Raw genomic sequence first — 14,120 nt, 5'->3', positions numbered from 1 at the left:
CCGGGGCGTGCTTCCACTGGCTGATTCATTAGGTTGCACCCATCCTAGGGTTTAACACAAATCCATCATTTGAGTAATTGGCACCCCTCAACCCATGGATCTTTGATTATTTGATGCTAGATGGAAAATAGGTGCGGGGAATTGTCAGGGGAAACAAACGGCAGATCAGATGCCCATACATCACCTTGATGGCCATGGAGGTGCTTTCCAGTCAGACATGACTAATAGGTCTTCAATCTGGAATTGGCCAGTGTGCAGCCTGCAGGGTTAACAGAGCGAAAGGCTCACTCTCTCTTCCAAAAAGGTCCAGTGTGAACCAATATCTCCATTTGTCTGATGGCTCCTGGCTGAAACGATTTGAGAGATCACTGGGAGACTGGATTTCTTGAACTGGTAAAAGTTCATAATTTTACCCCAGAAGGAAAAACTCATGTTGCTCTTCTAGATTGTTTGGCAACTTTTGACTTCATCAACATGCCAAAACTTCCAGTTAATTCAGTCAAAAAGCCCAGTCAGACCAGTCATTTTCAGGCAAATAAAAGCAAACACTTCTACAAATAGCAAGTAGCAAATTATTTCCAAGACATTGCTTGGGTTGCAAATATCAAATGCTCCAAGAAAGCATTAGATAAATCTATTAATCAACTTAATATAGTTTTTCATGGAACAGCTAGCATATCCTAAAAACATCCATAAAACAGACTGACGTCAAAACAGACAACAACCACATTTGACACAAAATGGCCCGAAAAGCCAAAACGCAATGATAAATGTGAATTTCTTGATGTTCTTGAATTTGATATAATGGGCCAAAAAAACAAATGACTAAATAAATAAATAATCAGCAGAGCATTTCTCTGTCATGTCGATGAAGCCTTGTTTTCATTCTTCCCAGGACACATTTGAGGTGAGTATACTGTATACCAGTTTGTCCTTACCATCTGACACATTCACGACATTTCCTCCTCCAGAAAGGCAGTGAACAGTAAGCAAACAAGCAAGAACTTTCTCCCCACAGTGTCTTGAGCCAGGTCCTGTTTATCTTTCTATAACAATGGAAACAGATGTATTCCCGTGCTTGCAGCTTCCCAGATGTATTACTCTAAAATTCCATCTGCTGTTCGGAGATGTTGCTAGTTTTGAAAGGTTTTGCCAAGTTAATTACTTGACTCAAGACACTGAAATTTCTGCCTGCCAAGCCCATTCTCTGCGGTAGTTGGGGTCCTGTTGTAGTGGACTATCATCATAAACTCTCAGCAAAGTGGACCTCCAAGTGGAACTTGGCATTCCTGGAAACACTGTGTGACAATGATAAAGACCTGGAGCTCAGAATCAGTGGTGAATAAAAGTGCTTTAATCCTGCCATCAGCTTCAGTCAGAATTGATCCCGAGACCCTGTGCTATAGTTGGGGTCAGGTTGAGGGCGAGTACCCCTGGTTATCGGCAAAAACAGACCTAGAATCTGGATAGAAAGTAGGCAAAACCTTATAGAGTCACACTCTAACTATTAGAGAAGTCTGTTTTGAAAAGAGCATCTTTCGTTTTCTCTAAATTATAGCATTCCTTCACTAAGTGTGCTTGTTTGTTCCACTAACTTCAGCCTTTACCAAAAAAGTTTACATTTTTTGTCTTTATAATTCTCTGTACTAATATGCTAAGCAGCACAAATTGCAGAAAGATGCTCAATTTAAAGCTGTGTAAAACACAGCACTTACAACAGCAGTAAAATATCCACTTTTTTCCAATTGCACACAGAGCATTCAGCACAACTGACTATATTCTGGGCCATGAAACAAACATTAGCAAGTTTGAAATGATTGAAATCACATAAAGTATGTTCTTGGATAGTAAAAGGATTAAACTAGACATCAATAACAGAAAGATACTTGAAAAATTCGTTAAATATTTGGAAATTAAAAACACACACTTCTAAACAACCCATGATTCAGATAGGCAGTCTGGGGAAATTTTAAAACACTTTAAGCTGAAAAAAATTAAATGTAACAACATTTGCTGGATGCAGAGAAAGCTGTGATTACAATTTGCCTATATCAGGAATGAAAGACGAGATATCACTCCTGACCCCACAGACAAAAGAATAATGAAATTCTACAAACAATTCAGTGCTCCCAAAATGCAACAATTTAGATGAAACTGATTTATTCCTTGAAAGACACAAACTACAAAAGTATATTCAAGAAGAAATAAATAACAAGAAACATATATTACAGAATTGAGTTTGTAGTTAAAAACCTTTATACAAAGAAAACTCCAAGCTTGGATGATTTTACTGGGTAATTCTATCAAACATTTAAGGAAGAAATAATACAAATTATAAACAATTTCTACTGGAAAATAGAAGGGGAAAAAACACTCCCCAACTCATCTAATGTGATCACCATTACCCCAATATCAAAACCAAACAAAACATTACAAGAAAAGAAAACAAGTCAATACCCCTCATGAACATGCACACAAAAATCCTCAACAAAATATTAGCAAATGGAATCCAGAAATATATCAAAAGTTTGCTATGTCATGACCAAATGGTGTTTATCCAAGGATTACAAACTGATTCAACATTTAAAAATCAATCAATATAATTCTGTATTTACAGAGTAAATAACAAAAACTATATGATCATCTCAGCTGATGTAGAAAGATACTTGAAAAAATGCAACACATTAATGATTTTTAAATCTCAGCAAACTAGAAATGTCAGAGAATGTCTTTCATCTGATAAAAGGCATCCATAAACAAAACAAAAGAAGACAAAAAAGAAAAGAAAGCAAAAAAACCCTGCAGCTAACATCGAATGCTTTCTCCTTGATACCAAGAACAAGGCAAAAATATTCTCTCACTGAATCTATTCAGCATTGTATTAGATGTCCTAATCAGTGCAATAAAACCAATGCAACAAAGAGATTATGTGTATACAGACTAGAAAAGAGAAAAATAAAACAGTCTCTATGCACAGACAAGATGTTTGTGCACATAGAGAATCTTAAAGAATCTACAAAAGGATAATAGAATAAGTGAGTTTACTAAGGTTGCAGAAAACAAGGTCTGTACACAAAAATCAGTTGTATTTCTATAAATTAACAATAAACAGTGAGAATTTGAAGTTCAAAAAAAATACCATTTACAATAGCACTAAAGATACGAAAGTTTTAGGTATAAATCTATTTTAAAATGTGCCAGATCTGTCTGCTAAAAAGTACAAAGCACTGATCAAAGAAATCAAACAAGATCTAAATAAATGGAGTGATATAATTTGTTTATAAATGGGAAGAGTCAATATTGCTAAGATATTACTTCTTCCCAAATCAATCTGTAGATTCAATGCAATATCAGTCAAAATCCCAGCAGGCTTTTTTTGTAGATACTGTCAAGCTGATTCTAGAATGTATACAAAAAAGGAAAGAAACTGGAATAGCAAAAAAACTTTTGAAAAATAAGAAAGTTAAAGAACTAACACAACCTCATTTCAAAAATTACTCTAAGACATCCTATAGGCCAATACTCCTCATGAAGAGAGACATAAAAATCCTCAGTGGAAATATTCATAAATCAAATCCAGCACTATATAAAAATATTGCTATGTCATAACCAAGTGATGTTTATCCTAGAAATTCAAGATACACATACAATAATTAAAATAGTATGTATTTGTGGAAAGATACACATACCCTTAGTATCTCAGAAGGTTGAAATCATGGTGCCAACTGGGCTGAGCTCTCATCTGGAGACTCTGGGGAAGAATCTGCTTTCAAAATAACATGGTTGTTGGCAGAATCCAATTCCTTATAATCATAGAACTAGGGTTTCCTTTTCTTGCTGCCTTATAGAGGCCAGCTGCAATATTTGTCATGTTCACACCTGCATCTTCAAGCAAGCAACAACATATCAAATCCTCATGCTTAGAATCTTTCAGCTTTCCTCTTTTCCAACCATCTGGAGAAAACGGACTACTTTTAAAGAGCTTTGGAAAATAACATTTTGTCTAGATACTGTAATGTTAAAGGCCAAAAGAACTGTACACAAATACGTATTCCAGTTAGTAAAGTAGATTAGGCTCATTCAGATTATTTCCCTGTTGATAGACCTGAAAGTCAACTGATTAGTAACTTTAATGATATCTGCATAATTCTTTCTGCCATGTAAAGTAACATCCTCAGGGAGGATTATCTCACACATTCACAGTGCCATGGCTTAGAGCAGGAAATCTTGAGGGAGTCAGGTTAGAATTCTGCCTGCAACATCATCTATATGCAAAAGCTATACCTTAAAACTTAATGAAAAATGGATTAACTAAAAATGGATAACAGACCTAAATGTAAAACATAAGATTATAAAATTTCTAAAAGAAAATACAAGAGAAAATCTTTCTGATCTTCAGTTAGGCAATGAGTTTCTCTACATGACAGCTAAAGCACAATTCATTTTAAAAGAATCAATTATTGAGTAGAGTTCCCTGTGCTATACAGTAGGTCCTTATTAATTATCTATTGTAAATATAGTAGTGTATATACATCATCCCAATCTCCCAATTTATCCCTCCCTCCCTCCCTTTTGCCTTTGGTAACCATAAGCTTGTTTTCTACATATATATGTATAACTGATTCGCTTTGCTGTCACCTGAAACTAACACAGCATTGTAAATCTATATACTCCAATATAAAAAATCCAGTGTAAAAAAAAAAGAATCAATTATTTGGGATTTTTTCAAAATTGAAAATATTTATGCTCTGAAGACATGTTTAAAAGAATAAAGACATGTCACAGAATGGGGAAAGTACTGGAAAGTTCTATGTCTGACAAAGGATTTATTTTCAGACTATATAAAGAACTGTTGAAACTCAGTAACAGGAAAACAACCCAATTAAAGTTGGACAAAAGATCTAAATAGACACGTCACCAAAGAAGATACAAGGATAGAAAATAAGCATTTTAATCATTAGGGAAATGCAAAGTAAATTCATAATTAGGCATGACTATACTCCATCACAATGGCTAATTAAAAAAACGAAGTGACATATGAAATACTAGCGAGAATGTGGAGCAACAGGAACTCATATACATTGCTGGTGGAAATATAAAAAGGCACCATCACATTAGAAAACAGTTTGGTAGTTCCTTATAAAGTTAAACATACACTTGCCATACAATCCAGAAATCCAATCCAAAATAAATAAAAATGTATGTTGATGAAAAAACTTACAGGTAAATGTCTATTGACGCTTTATCCATAACCACCTCAAACTGCCAGCAATTCAGGTGTCCTTCAACTGATAAACAAACATCCATTCATACCATGGAACACTACAGAGCAGCAGAAAGGAACAAGCTATTGATTCAAGCGACCACACAGATGAATCTTGCGCTCAGGGGCCATGCTAATCTTCTCTGTATCATTCCAATTTTAGTGTATGCTGCGGAAGTGAGCACACCACATGGAGGAATTGTAAATGCAATTTGCTAAATGAAAGAAGCCAGGTCTCTAAAATCCTATATAAACGTCAGATCTGAATTAGTACATGCTGTGTGATTCCATCTATATAACATTCTGAACAAGGCAAAACTATAGGACAGAAAATAAATCAGTAGTTTTCAGAGGTAGGGTGTGGAGAAGAGTTGATTTAAAACAAGCAGCAGTAACTTTCGAACTGATAAAATTGTTGTGTATTGTGATTGTGATGGCAAACATGCGTTTGTCAGAACTCATAGAGTTTCATACCACAAATATTAATTTTGAGGTATGTAAATTAAAAACAAAAACAATAAGGATGTTGTTGTGGGGACCTAAAAATGGAATACAAACTTAACAAGTGACCCTAACTCTGTCACAAACTAATAGCATAGTTACACCAAAGCAAGTAGGGAAGAAAAGAATTAACCTAAATTACTTTGGAAAAGAGTATTTTGGTCCTATGGTAAGACTAAAGAATAAAAAAAAAGTGTACAAAACTGTAGTCTAGTTAGTAATTTGCTTTTCTCAGGGGAATAAGTTAGCAATTCTGTGTTTGTATTAGGGTTGAACAAATCAATAAATATATTAAACATAATGAGAGCCAAGTTTCCCACTGTCTGAGGAAAAAGATACAAGTAAGCCAAGGGGCAAGGTTAGAATGAACACCACAGTGTTGGATTGGAATGAAAGGTATCACTATCAACTCATTTTTTAAAATACAAATACAAATAGAAACAGAAATAAACATAGATGTATGTGCATGCATGAGTTAGTATATATACGTATACTTCTAATCTCTGTCCACTGAGAGGGTCTAGAAGTAATGACACGCTTGTAGCAATGAGCACATGTAGTACCAAGATCTTTGCTTTTAAGATATCATTCTCCACAAAAGGAACCAGAGGCCTTTGGAGAAGTGGTTGATTCTAGGGCTGGGCAGAGAAACTACAAATGAAACTTGGTGCCAGAAAGTAAGGAAATGGTCCCAGAGGGTGGAAGCAGGAACACAGAAGCCAACCTAAAAGAGTTCCAAATGGCTAAACCTGGACCAAGTTTAGCATCAAAAATAACAATATTAGATTTACTTCATTAAATACAATAAATAATACTCTATATTGATATGAGTAAATAATTGAATAAACAAATAAATGAAGGAAGGATAGCTCTTCCTTACAGAAGACTTCCAATTAATAAATACAGAAGAAATGAAAATCAACATCAGATCTGTTAATTGATGCTAAAATTAGTAGGTGAAAATTTGAAAAGAAGTTGGGTATTTGTACAATCTCAAAGTATTTCTTCAAGATATTTATTTATAAAGGAAAACATGGCAGCTTTACAGTGGAGAAACCCATCAGATACCATATTAATCATGTAATCAAGGTTATCATCACCAATAATAAATAAATAAATAAATAAATTTATTTCATATGCCCCTTGATACATGGAAAAGGACACACCACTTCTGTGGCATTCTGGTCAAAAATTCATAACCTCCATATACTCATGAGAAAACATTAGGCAAATATAAATAGAAGAAAATCCTACAAAATTACTGAGCAGTACTCTTCAGAAGGGTCAAGGTTGTGAAAGACAAGAAAAGACTGAGGAACTGTCACATATTTTAAGGAGAATAAGGACATGCCAACATGAATTCATGATGTAGGATTCCAAATTGAATGCTGAAAAAAGCAAACAAAAAAGACATTTGTGGAAAAACTGGTAAAATCCAAAATAAAGTCTCTAGCTTAACAGATTGCACTGATGTTAATTTCTTAGGTTTCATCATTGTACTACGACTATGCAAAATGTTAACTTTGGGGGAAGCTGGGAGAGGGGTATAAAGAAACCTACATTCTTGCAACTTTTTGGTAAGTCTAAAATGATTTCAAAATAAAAACTTAAAAAAATAATTAAAAGCAAGGAATGGGAAATACATACCAGTCTCTGGTCGATAGGAAGGATTGAACTCTGATGGGCAGGATTTTGAAGTTTTCCTGCTCTGGCAACAGAGATAGTCGCTTAGTTCACACTGGTTCTGCTCTGTGAGAGGAATGTTCTCTTTTTTTAATTTTTATTGGAGTAGAGTTGATTTAAAATATTGTGTTAGTTTCTGCTGTACAACAAAGTGAATCAGGTATACATATATCCACTTTTTAAGAAATTCTTTTCCCATGGGAGGGATAAATTGGAAGATTGAGAGAGGAATATTCTTGATCACCATCCTTCATCTACCCCAACACTGAACTCCGATAACTTCTTTTCTTGTTGATTTCAGATTTATTGAGGTGTAATGGACAAATAAAATTGTAAGATATTTAAAGTGTGCATTGTGGTGACCTGATAACATGTATACATTGTGAAAGGATTCTCCATGTTTAGTTAACACATTCACCAACTCAATATTTATCTTTTGTGTGTGAGAGATAACATTTAAATTCTACTCTCCTAGCAAATTTCAATTATATTACAATATAGTGTTTATGAACTATAGTCACCATGTTTTAGTTTAGATCCTCAGAACTTATTCACTTCATAGCCTAACGTTTGTAGCCTTTTACCAACCTCTCCCTATTTCCTCCATTCCCCAGCACCTGGCAACCTCCATTCTACTCTCTGTTTCTATGAGTTTGACTTTTTTTAGATTACACATATCAGGGATACCACACAGTATTTATCTTTCTCTGTCTGACTTGTTTCATTTAGTGTAATGCCCTCATAGTCCATCCAAATTGTCACAGATGGCAGGATTTCCTTCTTTCTCAAGGCTAAGTAATATTCCATTGCATACACATACCACATCTTCTTTATCCACTCATAATCGATGGGCACATTGTTTCCATACCTTGGTTACTATCAACAATGCTAAAATGAACATTGGCGAGCAGATATCCCTTTGATATTTTGTTTTCATTTCCCTTGCATAGATACTCAGAAGTGGGATTGTGGAATCATGAGGTAGTTCTACTCAATTTTTTTTTTTTTCCATCATTCTTCAGTATTTTATTTTATTTATTTTATTTTATTTTAATTTTTTTTTATTTTATTTTATTTTATTTTTTTGGGGGTACACCAGGTTCAATCAACTGTTTTTATACACATATCCCCATATTCCTTCCCTTCCTTGACGCCCCCCCCTCGAGTCCCCCCCACCCTCCCTGCCCCAGTCCTCTAAGGCATCTTCCATCCTCGAGTTGGACTCCCTTTGTTATACAACAACTTCCCACTGACTATTTTACAGTTGGTAGTATATATATGTCTGTGCTACTCTCTCGCTTCTTCTCAGTTTCCCCTTCACCCCCCGCCCCCTCCCATACCTCGAGTTCTCCAGTCCATTCTCTGTATCTGCTTCCTTGTTCTTGTCACTGAGTTCATCAGTACCATTTTTAGATTCCGTATATGTGAGTTAGCATACAATATTTGTCCTTCTCTTTCTGACTTACTTCACTATGTATGACAGATTGTAGTTCTATCCACCTCATTACATATAGCTCCATCTCATCCCTTTTTATAGCTGAGTAATATTCCATTGTATATATATGCCACATCTTCTGTATCCATTCATTTGTTGATGGGCATTTAGGTTGCTTCCATGTCCTGGCTATTGTAAATAGTGCTGCAATAAACATGATGGTACATGTTTCTTTTGGGATTATGGTTTTCTTTGGGTATATGCCCAGGAGTGGGATTACTGGATCATATGGTAGTTCTATTTGTAGTTTTTTAAGGAACCTCCAAATTGTTTTCCATAGTGGCTGTACCAACTTACAGTCCCACCAACAGTGCAGGAGAGTTCCCTTTTCTCCACACCCTCTCCAACATTTGTTGTTTCCAGACTTTGTGATGATGGCCATTCTGATTGGTGTGAGGTGATACCTCATTGTGGCTTTGACTTGCATTTCTCTGATGATGAGTGATGTTGAGCATCTTTTCATGTGTTGGTTGGCCATCTGTATGTCTTCTTTGGAGAAATGTCTATTTAGGTCTTCTACCCATTTCTGGATTGGGTTATTTGCTTTTTTGGTATGAAGCTGCATGAGCTGCTTGTATATTTTGGAGGTTAATCCTTTGTCCGTTGTTTCATAGGCAATTATTTTTTCCCATTCTGAGGGTTGCCTTTTAGTCTTGTTTATGGTTTCTTTTGCTGTGCAAAAGCTTTTAAGTTTCATGAGGTCCCATTCGTTTATTCTTGATTTTATTTCCCTGATTCTAGGAGGTGGGTCAAAAAGGATGTTGCTTTGATGGATGTCAAAGAGTGTTCTGCCTATGTTTTCCTCTAGGAGTTTTATAGTGTCTGGCCTTACATGTAGGTCTTTAATCCATTTGGAGTTGATTTTTGTGTGTGGTGTTAGGAAGTGTTCTAATTTCATTCTTTTACATGTTGCTGTCCAATTTTCCCAGCACCACTTATTGAAGAGGCTGTCTTTTTTCCATTGTATACTCGTGCCTCCTTTGTCAAAGATAAGGTGCCCATATGTGTTTGGGCTTACTTCTGAGTTCTCTATTCTATTCCATTGATCTTCCTTTCTATTTTTGTGCCAGTACCATACTGTCTTGATCACTATGGCCTTGTAGTATAGTTTGAAGTCAGGAAGCCTGATTCCACCAACTCCATTTTTCCTTCTCAAGATTGCTTTGGCTATTCGGGGTCTTTTGCGTTTCCATACAAATCGTAAGATTTCTTGCTCTAGTTCTGTGAAAAATGCCATTGGTCATTTGATTGGGATTGCATTAAATCTGTAAATTGCTTTGGGTAGTACAGTCATTTTCACGATGTTGATTCTTCCAATCCAGGAACATGGTATGTCCCTCCATCTGTTTGTGTCATCTTTGATTTCTTTCATCAATGTCTTAAAGTTTTCTGCATACAGATCTTTTGCCTCCTTGGGCAGGTTTATTCCTAGGTATTTGATTCTTTTGGTTGCAATGGTGAATGGGAGAGTTTCCTTAATTTCTCTTTCTGCTCTTCCTTTGTTAGTGTATAGGAATGCAAGAGATTTCTGTGCATTAATTTTGTATCCTGCTACTTTACTAAACTCATCAATGAGTGCTAGCAGTTTTCTGGTAGAGTCTTTAGGGTTTTCTATATATAATATCATGTCATCTGCAAAGAGTGACAATTTTACTTCTTCTTTTCCAATTTGGATTCCTTTAATTTCTTTTTCTTCTCTGATTGCTGTGGCTAACACTTCCAAAACTATGTTGAATAACAGTGGTGAGAGTGGACACCCTTGTCTTGTTCCTGTTCTTAGAGGGAATTCTTCCAGTTTTTCTCCATTGAGAACAATGTTGGCTTTTGGTTTGTCATATATGGCTTTTATGATGTTGAGGTAATTTCCTTCTATGCCCATTTTCTGGAGAGCTTTTATCATAAATGGATGTTGAACTTTGTCAAAAGCTTTTTCTGCATCTATTGAAATGATCATATGGTTTTTATCCTTCAATTTGTTGATATGATGTATCACGTTGATTGATTTGCATATATTGAAGAATCCTTGCATCCCAGGGATAAACCCCACTTGATCGTGGTGTATGATTTTTTTAATGTGCTGTTGCAGTCTGTTAGCTAGTATTTTGTTGAGGATTTTTGCATCTATATTCATCAGTGATATTGGTCTGTAGTTTTCTTTTTTTGTGACATCTTTGCCTGGTTTTGGTATCAGGGTGATGGTAGCCTCGTAGAATGAGTTTGGGAGTGCTCTGCCTTCTGCAATATTTTGGAAGAGTTTGAGAAGGATAGGTGTTAACTCTTCTCGAAATGTTTGATAGAATTCGCCTGTGAATCCATCTGGTCCTGGGCTTTTGTGTGTTGGGAGATTTTTAATCACTGCCTCAATTTCCGTACTTGTGATTGGTCTGTTCATGGTTTCTATTTCTTCCTGGTTCAGTCTTGGAAGATTGTATTTTTCTAAGAATGTATCCATTTCTTCCAGGTTATCCAATTGATTGGCATATAGTTGCTTGTAGTAGTCTCTCATGATGTTTTGTATTTCTGAGGTGTCCGTTGTGACTTCTCCTTTTTCATTTCTAAGTCTGTTGATTTGCATCTTCTCCCTTTTTTTCTTGATGAGTCTGGCTAATGGTTTATCAATTTTGTTAATCTTCTCAAAGAACCAGCTTTTAGTTTTATTTATTTTTCTTATGGTTTCTTTCCTTTCTTTTTCATTTATTTCTGCTCTGATCTTTATGATTTCTTTCCTTCTGCTCCCTTTGGGGTTTCTTTGTTCTTCTTTCTCTAGTTGTTTGAGGTGTAAGGTTAGGTTGTTTATTCAATCATTTTCTTGTTTCTTAAGGTAGGACTGTATTGCTATAAACTTCCCTCTTAGAACTGCTTTTGCTGCGTCCCATAGGTTTTGGGTTGTTGTGTTTTCGTTGTCATTTGTTTCTAGATATTTTTTGATTTCCTCTTTGATTTCTGTAGTGATTCCTTGGTTGTTTAAGAGTGAATTGTTTAGCCTCCATGTGTTTGTATTTTTTGCAGTTTTTTTCCTGTAATTGATATCTAGTCTCATGGCGTTGTGGTCTGAGAAGATACTCAATTTTTTTTTAGGGAAGCTCCATATTGTTTTCCACAGGAGCTGTACCAATTTATATTCCCACCAACAGCGACCAAGATTTTCCTCTTCTCCACATCCTCACAACACTAGTTATCTCTTAGCTTTTTGATAATAGCCATTCTAACAGATGTTAGATGATGTTGAGTACCTTGCCATGTATCTGTTTACCATCCGTTAAGTCTCTTCTATGAAAAATGTCTACTGATTTTTCTCCTCCACTGATTTTTCATTGGATTGTTTGTGTTTTTTGCTCTTTACTTGTGTAAGTTCATTATATGTTTTGGATATTAACCCCTTATCAGATACATGATTGGCAAATATTTTCTCCCATCCAGTAGGTTGCCTTTTCATTTTGTTGGTGATTTCTTTGACTGTGCAGAAACTTTTTAGTCTGATGTAGTCCCACTTGATTATTTCTGCTTTTGTTACCTTTGCTTTTGGTGTCAAATAAAAAAAAAAATTAATCACCAAGACCAATGTCAAGGAGCTTACTGCTTACATTTTCTTCCAGGAGTTTTATGGTTTCGGGTCTTACATTTAAGTCTTAAATCCATTTTGAGTTAATTTTTGTGTATGATGTAAGGTAGTTGTTTGGTTTCATTGTTTTTTAATGTGACTGTCCAGTTTTCCCAACACCATTTGTTGAAGAGACTACCCTTTCCTCATTGTATATTCTTAGCTCTTTATAAATTAATTGGTCATACATGTGTGGGTTTATTTCTGGACTCTATTCTGTTCCACTGATCTTTGCGTTCATTTTCAAAACTCTGGAAAGTTTTTATTAGTCCATTATTCTTCGAGGCACATCTAAAAGAGATGATTGGAAATATATTTTCTTGGCAACAGTACAACGTTTATACCCTGCTTTCTGCTTAGTGCAGTTTTGATGTCCTGTGAATTGGTTAAAACTTGAACAGTCATTTCTTTGACAATACAATTCCCTTAAAAACTTGGTATTAAGCTTTAGATATTTTTGCTTCCAGTTGTTTTCATGTGTCAGCAAACTACCTACAATTCTTTTTTGGACATATTTCTAATTTCTGCTTCATTTCACTATTTCCACTTGTGACGCATGCCTAATGTTCACTTGAATGATAGCTGCTTTTGGATCTTCTGAACCACAAGCCTGGTTGAAAAGGCCACACCCTTGGTCTGTTCTTTGTCCATCCTATGTCCCCTTAATTTTTTTTTAAGGTTACATGTAATAATCATCTCTTCTCTTCTATTTGAGATATATAGAGTTAGCTTTTCCTAACAGGAGAGACTCCAAATTTCTAGACATTGTCTATTCTCTTTCTTTTCTGTTTGTGAATTAGCCACTTTTTTTCTGAGATTGTCTTTTATGAAATGCCTTGCTAAAACAGCAAAGAACTGGAAACGTACACAAAACTTCTGGCTTTTTCTTGCTTCTCTTTAACCTACAGGCTCAGTGAACAAAGGCCATGCAATTTACTGCAGGAAACAGCTTTACCAACTGTTTTGTCACAGCATTATAAAGGTCATAAGCTTTCTGGTGCATCCAGGCCACCTGCTGCCGGACCACTAAGCTAATACCATGTATATTGGTTTAGTTGGAAAGAGCCTCATTTTTAGTGCCAATGTCTAAATTAACTAAGATGCAGCTGGTCAAACAATTCAGGGTCTTAAAGATCAAAGAGCCTTAACAATAGTGTCTTTTAAAGAATAAAGACTTCATTTCCCTCTCATATAACAGTCCAAGTCTGAGTTGTTCTCCTCCATCTTTTTATCTTGTTTCGCTACCATTCCTTAGTGCACTGTTCTTATTTACATGATGGAAATTGGGGAAAGAGCATGGAAGGTACATCTGCAATGTGATAAGGATACAGCCTGGAAATGGTACATGCCACTCTGCTCACAATCCACTTGGGACATTTAGTACATGGCCTCACCTTGGTGCAACAGGTGTTTGCAAATATAATTTTTTCAAAGGGTAGGTGTTTGCCCAGCTACTACTCTAATTCTGCAGAAGAAGGAGAGAATATATTTTGGTGGACACATTCTCCATCACACTCTTCTCTTAGATTATCTATCCCTGCACTTCCCTAGTTTCTCTCTCACCTTCTACACTGTTT

General features: G+C 35.6%; 1 non-coding gene across 1 annotated transcript; it reads right to left on the bottom strand.

Annotated features, from left to right (window-relative positions):
- Positions 1 to 5,341: 5,341 nt before the first annotated feature.
- On the bottom strand, positions 5,342 to 5,446 carry LOC130850584 (U6 spliceosomal RNA). Its single transcript, XR_009052951.1, has one exon. It is a non-coding gene; the product is annotated as a U6 spliceosomal RNA (small nuclear RNA).
- Between the last annotated feature and the right edge of the window lie 8,674 nt (positions 5,447 to 14,120).

This window comes from Hippopotamus amphibius, chromosome 3, assembly GCF_030028045.1.
Source record: "Hippopotamus amphibius kiboko isolate mHipAmp2 chromosome 3, mHipAmp2.hap2, whole genome shotgun sequence".
NCBI classification, from domain to species: domain Eukaryota; kingdom Metazoa; phylum Chordata; class Mammalia; order Artiodactyla; family Hippopotamidae; genus Hippopotamus; species Hippopotamus amphibius.
Note: the sequence above shows the minus strand (reverse complement) of the source record. Positions and strands in the feature narration are given on the sequence as shown.